Source organism: Haliotis asinina, chromosome 3 (genome assembly GCF_037392515.1).
Source record: "Haliotis asinina isolate JCU_RB_2024 chromosome 3, JCU_Hal_asi_v2, whole genome shotgun sequence".
NCBI classification, from domain to species: Eukaryota; Metazoa; Mollusca; class Gastropoda; order Lepetellida; family Haliotidae; genus Haliotis; species Haliotis asinina.
In genome coordinates, this window is record NC_090282.1 from 78,332,669 (window position 1) to 78,340,982 (window position 8,314).

General features: G+C 38.8%; 1 pseudogene; it reads right to left on the minus strand.

Annotated features, from left to right (window-relative positions):
- LOC137279061 (solute carrier organic anion transporter family member 4C1-like) lies at positions 1-7,950 on the minus strand (annotated as a pseudogene).
- Positions 7,951-8,314: the final 364 nt, after the last annotated feature.

Genomic DNA, 8,314 nt, shown 5'->3' on the forward strand with positions numbered 1-8,314 from the left:
CTAAATTTTCTTGTTCGTTTTCCCTGTCAGTTCAGGGTGTTCATCAGTGGGTTTATCGCCGCCTTGTAACTTGAGAACAATGAAGGCGACACCGAAGAAGATGAAGCCAGCAAACGTCGAGGCGGATTTCATGGCCTTCAGTCTGACTCGTAGAGATCCCAGGTCATACTGACCGCACGCACCACTTACTCGACATGAACTCTCCCAAATAAGACATGCACTGTCGATGATGTAGCCGAACACATGGGAGCAGGACGAAATCCTACAACGCAATATGCGTGACAATAAATACTATGATCACAAGAACATTAAACATAACATAACTCATAAGTTTCATCGTTTGGACATTGAATGGCATGATGCCACAGCCAAGGTTAGACACTGTAAAACCAAATCATCAAGGTGTTAGACACTGTAAAACCAAATCATCAAGCTGTTAGACACTGTAAAACCAAATCATTAAGCTACTCCGCTGTCACGACAAACATGGGCTGTATACCCAAATGCAATCCTCTTACTGCTAGACAGATATTAGATGATCACTAGATGCGCACTAAACGCATTTGTGACAAGAGAGGCGGTACAACGAATTGGGCGAGTACACTTGGTTGTTACAGGTAGCTTGACGATTATGCACGTGCAATACATGCTAACCGTGACATGAAATCAACACCGCTACTTATTAACACCTGTCTCGCTACTGTGTAACACCTGTCTCGCTACTGTTTTACACCTGTCTCAATACTGTTAAACAGATTTCAGTTGTAGTAAAAAATGTCAAAGTTAGGAAAACATGGGCAAATCAATGTTATCATGTATATGGACAAAAATTGTGCAACCAAAGCAGATTCTCTTTTACAAAGTAGCCTTGCTACTGGACTCTGAACGGCAACTTTAAAGCGCATTAAGGCAGAAGGTGGTAGGAGTGCGAGTGGACCTACATTTATCAGTCCCACCAAGTTGCGCAAACCCACAACTTGCAGTTACAAACTTGATGATTTCGACCGGTGAGCAGTCCGTCAATTTGTACAAAGTGTATATGGCGTAAAAAAACAACTACCCACTCTGGATACGATGTATGATATGGCAAAGTGAACAGTTGAACTGAAAAGGGTTCAAAGGAGAGTTTTCGAAAAAATCTCATGACATGGGGTTTAGGTGGCGAAAAAAGCAGTCAAACCGTAAACTTTTAATGGAACGTAAAGACATTGTTTCCAGCGTTTGCAATACTTGCGTGCAATAAAGAAATACAGAGAAGAAAATCGAACACTCATCTTTATCCATGAAACATGGTTGAATGTACACCACATTGTCCAAAAGTGTTGGCAACTTGAGGGTGAAGTAATAAATGGGGTTCAACCTCCGTCTGGCACCGGACCTCGGCTTATTGTGGTTCATGCAGGGTGTGAAAACGGTTTTGTTCCAAATGCTTTGCTTGTTTTTGATTCCAAACTCAAATCAGCGGACTATGATGACGAGATGAACTTTGATAATTTTTCCAAATAGCTCCAGGAAAAGTTGATCCCAAACCTTCCACTGCACTCTGTCATCGTTATGGATAATGCACCATATCATAGCAAGCAAGTGGACAAATGTCCGACAACCGCCAACAGAAAAGATGACATAAAAGCGTGGATACAAAGGCACAATATCTCATTTGATGAGAAAATGCTTAAAGCCGAACCATTGTTTCTTGCAAAATCCAACAAATCGGGCCCAGTCTACAGAGTAGACACGATGTTGAAGCAACATGGTCATGATGTACTACGTCTCCCTCCATACCACGTAGAACTAAACCAGATTGAGTTAATTTGGGCAAATGTGAAAAATTATGTCGCTTCACAAAAATTGCAGTTCACAAAAAGTTCCTTAAGAGTTGCCATAAATGAAAGGATGTCTGCAATCGGTGCAAAAGAATGGTTGGAATGTTGTAAACATGTTATAACAATTGAAGATGGTTACTGGAAACGCGAAATCGCAGTAGAAAGGGAAATTGACAGACTAGTGATTGACTTAGGACTTGCAAGCGATTCAGACACCGAGACTGATTCAGAGAGTAATAATTAAAGTATAAATCAGTAAGTCCGCCTAATTTTCCAGCATTGTTGTGTGTTGTATAATAATTGACACACGCTATATCAGGTTTTTACTGTTCCCATACTTTGTCATAAGAAAAGAGTAATCTTTGGTGAGTTGTCTGTATTTTATATTTTTTTAGTCACTGATAAATCTACTGAGTCTGGCACTGAGTAATCCCCAAACCGACACATTTGTGTACAAAGCTATTTCTCACTGACTTATCAATATCAAAAGATATTTTTAGTTTTCTGTACACAATTTTGGTGACCGTAATAAAAATGTGACAGAAATTTGGAAATATTGTTTGAATACTAACCATTTCTCTGGTACCGGTTATATAAATTTCCAAGACATGTATACCCGGTCGATCACCAAATCTAATTACTAAGTCCTACGTAGGTGATAATAAGTCCTACGTAAGAGATACTAAGTCCTACGTAGGAGATATGAAGTACTAAGTCCTACATAGGAGATACTAGGTAGTAATTTCACCGTGGCCCTAATAAGCTTCCGTACTTATTTGTTATAGGTGAAGTAGGCATAAATAATGATTATGGCAAGTGACAACATTCTGTCACTTTCATCACTTAAGGTCTGCGTCACTGTTTTTTCTGCAATGGTTGCATTTGAAACGTAGAACACCCAGGTAGCATTAGAACCGGAGAAATGTTAAACTAACGACCAAAGGTGGTTTCTCGTGTAAACCTTCAAACTGCTTAGCAGTGCCTCCAGCTGTTGTATTATTGATTTGGGGAAGAACTCAGTACATGGTTAAAATTCGTAAATATACTGGACAAAGTAAGTCAGTGAAATTGGTAATGTTGGTAATCACTTAATGAAGACATAAATCATTATTCAAAATGTGAATATATCCCTAACCTTTTTGTCCAGTATAATTATTATCTTTCAGATGCTTACTCTTTGATCTGGAAACCAAGAATTCGTGGTGTATCAAAGCCGAGGAATACCAAACCAACAGTGGACAATGTGGCTACAAGTTGCGTCAACAGGATAAGCTTGAGACAGCCAGCTCGTGTAAGTTTTAGACGACCTGTGAGAAGTCCCCATGTGAAGGTTCCGACTGACATGCTCATGAGACTCTGCATCCCTAAAACGCAAGTTTTAGACTACACACCAAGGTAGACGACAAGGGACAGACTGATTAGTATCATATTAAACAACTTGTATAATCCTGGTCAACTTCGGGAGGAATCTGTATTAAGGTACATTTTAGACGACCCTCACCTGACTTCGTCTGATTTCCCTAACTCTTTAACCCATAAGTCATTATCGCCAAACAACCTAACGTTTACATGCAATTAGAAAGTTAGTATAATTTTACTTTAAAATCAAAGTGCACACCAAGCACCTGTTCAACATTGTTCATAATTTCTTAATTCACTTTAAACATGTGAATCTGGCGTTTTACAGATTCCTACTTGAGTTCGTATGACTGGTGCCAGACGATGGAGTAATGTCTAAGACTTTTTCAGTCTTTTTCTACTATTCATACTAATGTTTTCTCGTACAGATGAACTATATCGTTGAGTTAAACTATATCATACCAGTGTCAATGTGTGGGTGGTCAAATACAGTAGTTCTTCTGTATAGAGATCTGATTCCTTGGAATCCTTCTCATTAGTAAAGCCCAATAGTTAGTGGCTCTATTTCTGATCCCGTGATTCACAGGTAACAAGCTCAAATAATAGAAATACCTAAAGGTACCCTTACATCTTCATCATAAACTGGATAAAAGCATTTGAATTCAAATTCGCTTCGGGTTTTAGACAACAGCATCCCCGTGTCAGTCTGGCGTTATCTATCGTGTTCTTTGTAATGATTACGTTATGTTTTATATTATTTAACCAGAAATGTCACGATTGCAAATGCTGTTATTTTTCTCCAGTAAAAAGTCTTGTTGGCAAACAGTCAAATGATTAACGTTCAACCATGCAGTTTGGATCTGGGGTAATGTGTGTGTGTGTGTGTGTGTGTGTGTGTGTGTGTGTGTGTGTGTGTGTGTGTGTGTGTGTGTGTGTGTGTGTGTGTGTGTGTGTGTGTGTGTGTGTGTGTGTGTGTGTGTGTGTGTGTGTGTGTGTGTGTGTGTGTGTGTGTGTGTGTGTGTGTGTGTGTGTGTGTGTGTGTGTGTGTGTGTGTGTGTGTGTGTGTGTGTGTGTGTGTGTGTGTGTGTGTGTGTTACAGTCCATCGGTACCTGGTGTGGAAGATGGTAGGACTGAAACACCTAGGCAATGAATAAATTATTGCTTCCTGATTTCAGATACACCTTAATGACAATAACAGTACCTCTTCGTTTAAATCGTCGCAGGTTATATGACAGTTTTCATTGAAATAATACATTCACGTAAGTGTGAGAGAGTTCATATTTAACATCACATTGGCAATACTTCAGCCATATCGTGACGAGAACATTTAACACTGAAATGGAATATATGTGCTTTATAAAAAAACTGTCGACGAAGGACAGTAAAACAACTAGTACATCACAATTAACATCAAAACTAGCGTGGAAAGTTAAATCTAATTTATCTATTTGGACAATACAATATAAAAACAGGATATAGATCACCAACAACTGACATTCAGGTAAGAGGTTTATCTAGCTGCATATTCATGTATGTTATGGTCATGGGGAATGCACAAAGAAACAATTATCGCACTATTGCCTTGCAGATCAACAGGTATAGTCCTAAACACGCCTCCTAGTGCAGTCGCTAGTGCAGGGCCAAACAACGTGATCGTTGAACTGATACCTGCACATCAATAGCATCAAAGGGAGGATAACACAAACATCAATATTCGGATAATATAAACTACAAAGTGTGGATAATTCTGGCAATATAAGGATAACACAAACATCAATATTCGGATAATATATACTACAAAGTGTGGATAATTCTGGCAATATAAGGATAACACAAACATCAATATTCGGATAATATAAACTACAATGTGTGGATAATTCTAGCAATACATGGATAACACAAACATCAATATTCGGATAATATAAACTACAATGTGTGGATAATTCTAGCAATACATGGATAACACAAACATCAATATTCGGATAATATAAACTGCAATGTGTGGATAATTCTAGCAATACATGGATAACACAAACATCAATATTCGGATAATATAAACTACAATGTGTGGATAATTCTAGCAATACATGGATAACACAAACATCAATATTCCGACGATATAAACTGCAATGTGTGGATAATTCTAGCAATACATGGATAACACAAACATTAATATTCGGATAATATAAACTACAATGTGTGGATAATTCTGGCAATATAAGGATAATACAAACATCAACATTCGGAAATTATAAAGTGCAATGTGTGGATAACTCTAGCAATACAGAGATAACACAAACATCAATAATCGGATAATATAAACTGCAATGAATGGGTAATTCTAGCAATACAAGGATAACACCCGAGGTCACTCATTAATGAAATTTATGTGCCAAATTCACGTAAGCAAAGCGTTGTCAAAAGGTAAATAAAATCTCCCCTTTATGCCGTCTACGTTATTGTCGAGTTAACAGCTTCAAAAGAATGATACGAGACTGACAAAAGGGACATAACGGCCCCATTTTCGAGTATAACTGTCTAACTCTACGCGATATATTCGTGGACATTTATATTCCTGACTGACCGACCTTCCAATGAAAGTTCTGACCAAAAGAGCAATATTCCTGCAGCTTCAGTTTTTAGTGTCTGCATTTCATATGTCTCGGGATACAATCGAGCATGGTCTCAGATTTTGATTAGCGTCATGTGACTCTTGCTAAAATGAGTTTGATCATGATTGTAACTTTTAAGGTCTCAGCATAGCGTCAGTCGGTTTTATGGCAGGCAGATAAAGGATATATCTCTGTATGAAGCATCTTTGACCATAATATTCTTCGCATATCATTATATTGACGTGTACATCTATATTATCTGACATTCCTTCGCATTTGGCTCGGACAATCTCACCTAATATCGCCATTATTTGATAGTGGTTCATAAATTATTGCTTTAGCAGATAAATCCGTCTAGAATAGGCCTTCAGCAACCCATGCTTGCCATAAAAGGCGACTATGCTTGTCGTAAAGGCGACTAACAGGATCGGGTGATCACATGTCATCGGTTCCCAACTGCGTAGATCGATGCTCATGCTGTCGATCACTGGATTGTCTGGTCCAGACTCGATTATTTACAGACCGATGCCATGTAGTTGGAATATTGCTGAGTGTGGCGTAAAACTTAACTCACTCACTTCAGCAGATATTTAGGAATAGTTAATAAGATTTACTAAGATTTTGATTAGTTCTGTTCTTACCAATGTAAAGTCCACTTTTTGTCTTGTTGGGATTGTTGTCATCTGTGTAAGTAGTTGACAGAGAGACACGGGGCGATTTTCCAATACCCTGAAGAACCATACTGATGCCCAAAAAACCCGCTATCCTCCACTGTGCATCACCAGCATCAGTGTTTACACCAGCCTCGCCACAATCATCTGACGTCGTATTACCCGGGTCACACAGAGGGGCCTTGAAACTCTGTTCTAATGATGAATTCATCACATTCTCTGTTGAAAGCTTAGGTAACTGATATGGATCAAAGAAGTAGCACAGACTTGCTAAAACACCTGATACACCAAAACGGAAGGTAGCTAGAGAGATGACTCGTGGGATATGACCGTAACGTCCAAAATGACTAATGAAAAGAACGGCACAGAGGAAATCTATGTCATTGCAGCTAAGGACCCAATGACTGTGTAATCATGGTTATGAGGCCGACGAATATTGAAAATTCAAAAACATTTTTGAAACGTTGTAGAGCTTGAGGACGACATGACCCAGTTCCACAGTGTGACTGAAATACTTCCTTGTCATCACCACGTTTGGCAATATCCATCGACGTCGTCGTCTGCAATGTGGGCATCTTCTGGAAAATAAAACTGGTGGTGAGGGAGGACAAATAACCATTGTATCTACCATTAAGCAATCTAATATTTCATCACCTGCGGCCAAACATTTCTGAGTCATTGTGACAAAATTGGAAGCCAGTATTATCTCCGTATGCATATCATAAGGACAACAATGGACATATACGGTAAAGGCATACGCTAAAATTCCTTACTTGCTACAAAGAAGTGACAGTTATCGAACAATTAAAACCTGTTGGAATAGAGTGAGTGAGTGAGTTTAGTTTTACGCCGTATTTACAATACAATACAGTTACAATTTGGCGGCGGTCTGGAAATAATCGAGTCAGGACCTCACAATCCAGTGATTAACAACTTGAGCATCGATCTGAGCCATTGGGAACCGATGACATGTGTCAACCAAGGTGCGAGTATATCACCCGATCCCGTTAGTCGCCTTTTATAGCAAGCGAGGGTTATTGACGGCCTATTCTACCCCGGGATCTTAACGGGTCATGTTCGAATAGAAAACATATCATTAGTTACACTGAAAGATAAGTAAACTGCAGAGCAAATGAAAAGAAACACTCGTGAGCGATGTGCAGAAATGAAACAAATTTGACATATCATGTGATTGCGATGTAATTGTTACAGGTAGACTTGTCAATATAACATGCATTGCATCAAAAGCCACAATAAAGAGCAGTGTTAAGTGTTAAAACTTTGTCACAGATTTACTCGATTATTGATGAAGGGATCAGGAAGACTGGTCTATGACAGAATATGAGAACAGGTTCTCACCGTCTTGAAATCAGTTATCTGTCAACCTGAGCTTCGGAAGTATACGACCTGACTGAAGTGTTGGAATAAAAAAAGAGTTACCTTTATGTCCGACAAGAGCATTCAATATTTGTGGAACAGTTTCTGATCTCTCCGTGAATAGAGTATTAGCAGACGTCAGCTGTCACATCAACACACGGGTAGCAGTTGATTGGTTGAAAACTGGAGGTTCATGGTCTGTATGAGTGCTTCAAGGACGCCACATTCACACACAACACACGGAAGCTAATTGTGAACCTATCAGGGACAACAAACCTCATGTGCTCACTGGACCAGAAAAGCATTTAAGCTGTGAGATACATTTATAATTCTGCTGTGGAAAGAACACTGATGGAAAGAGAAGTAATTGTCACAAATATCAGTACATAAATGTTTGGGATCCGCTTATATATTATAAGAGTGAGAAAATTACTATTAATGTCATCAGGATTTATCATTTGTAAATATGTT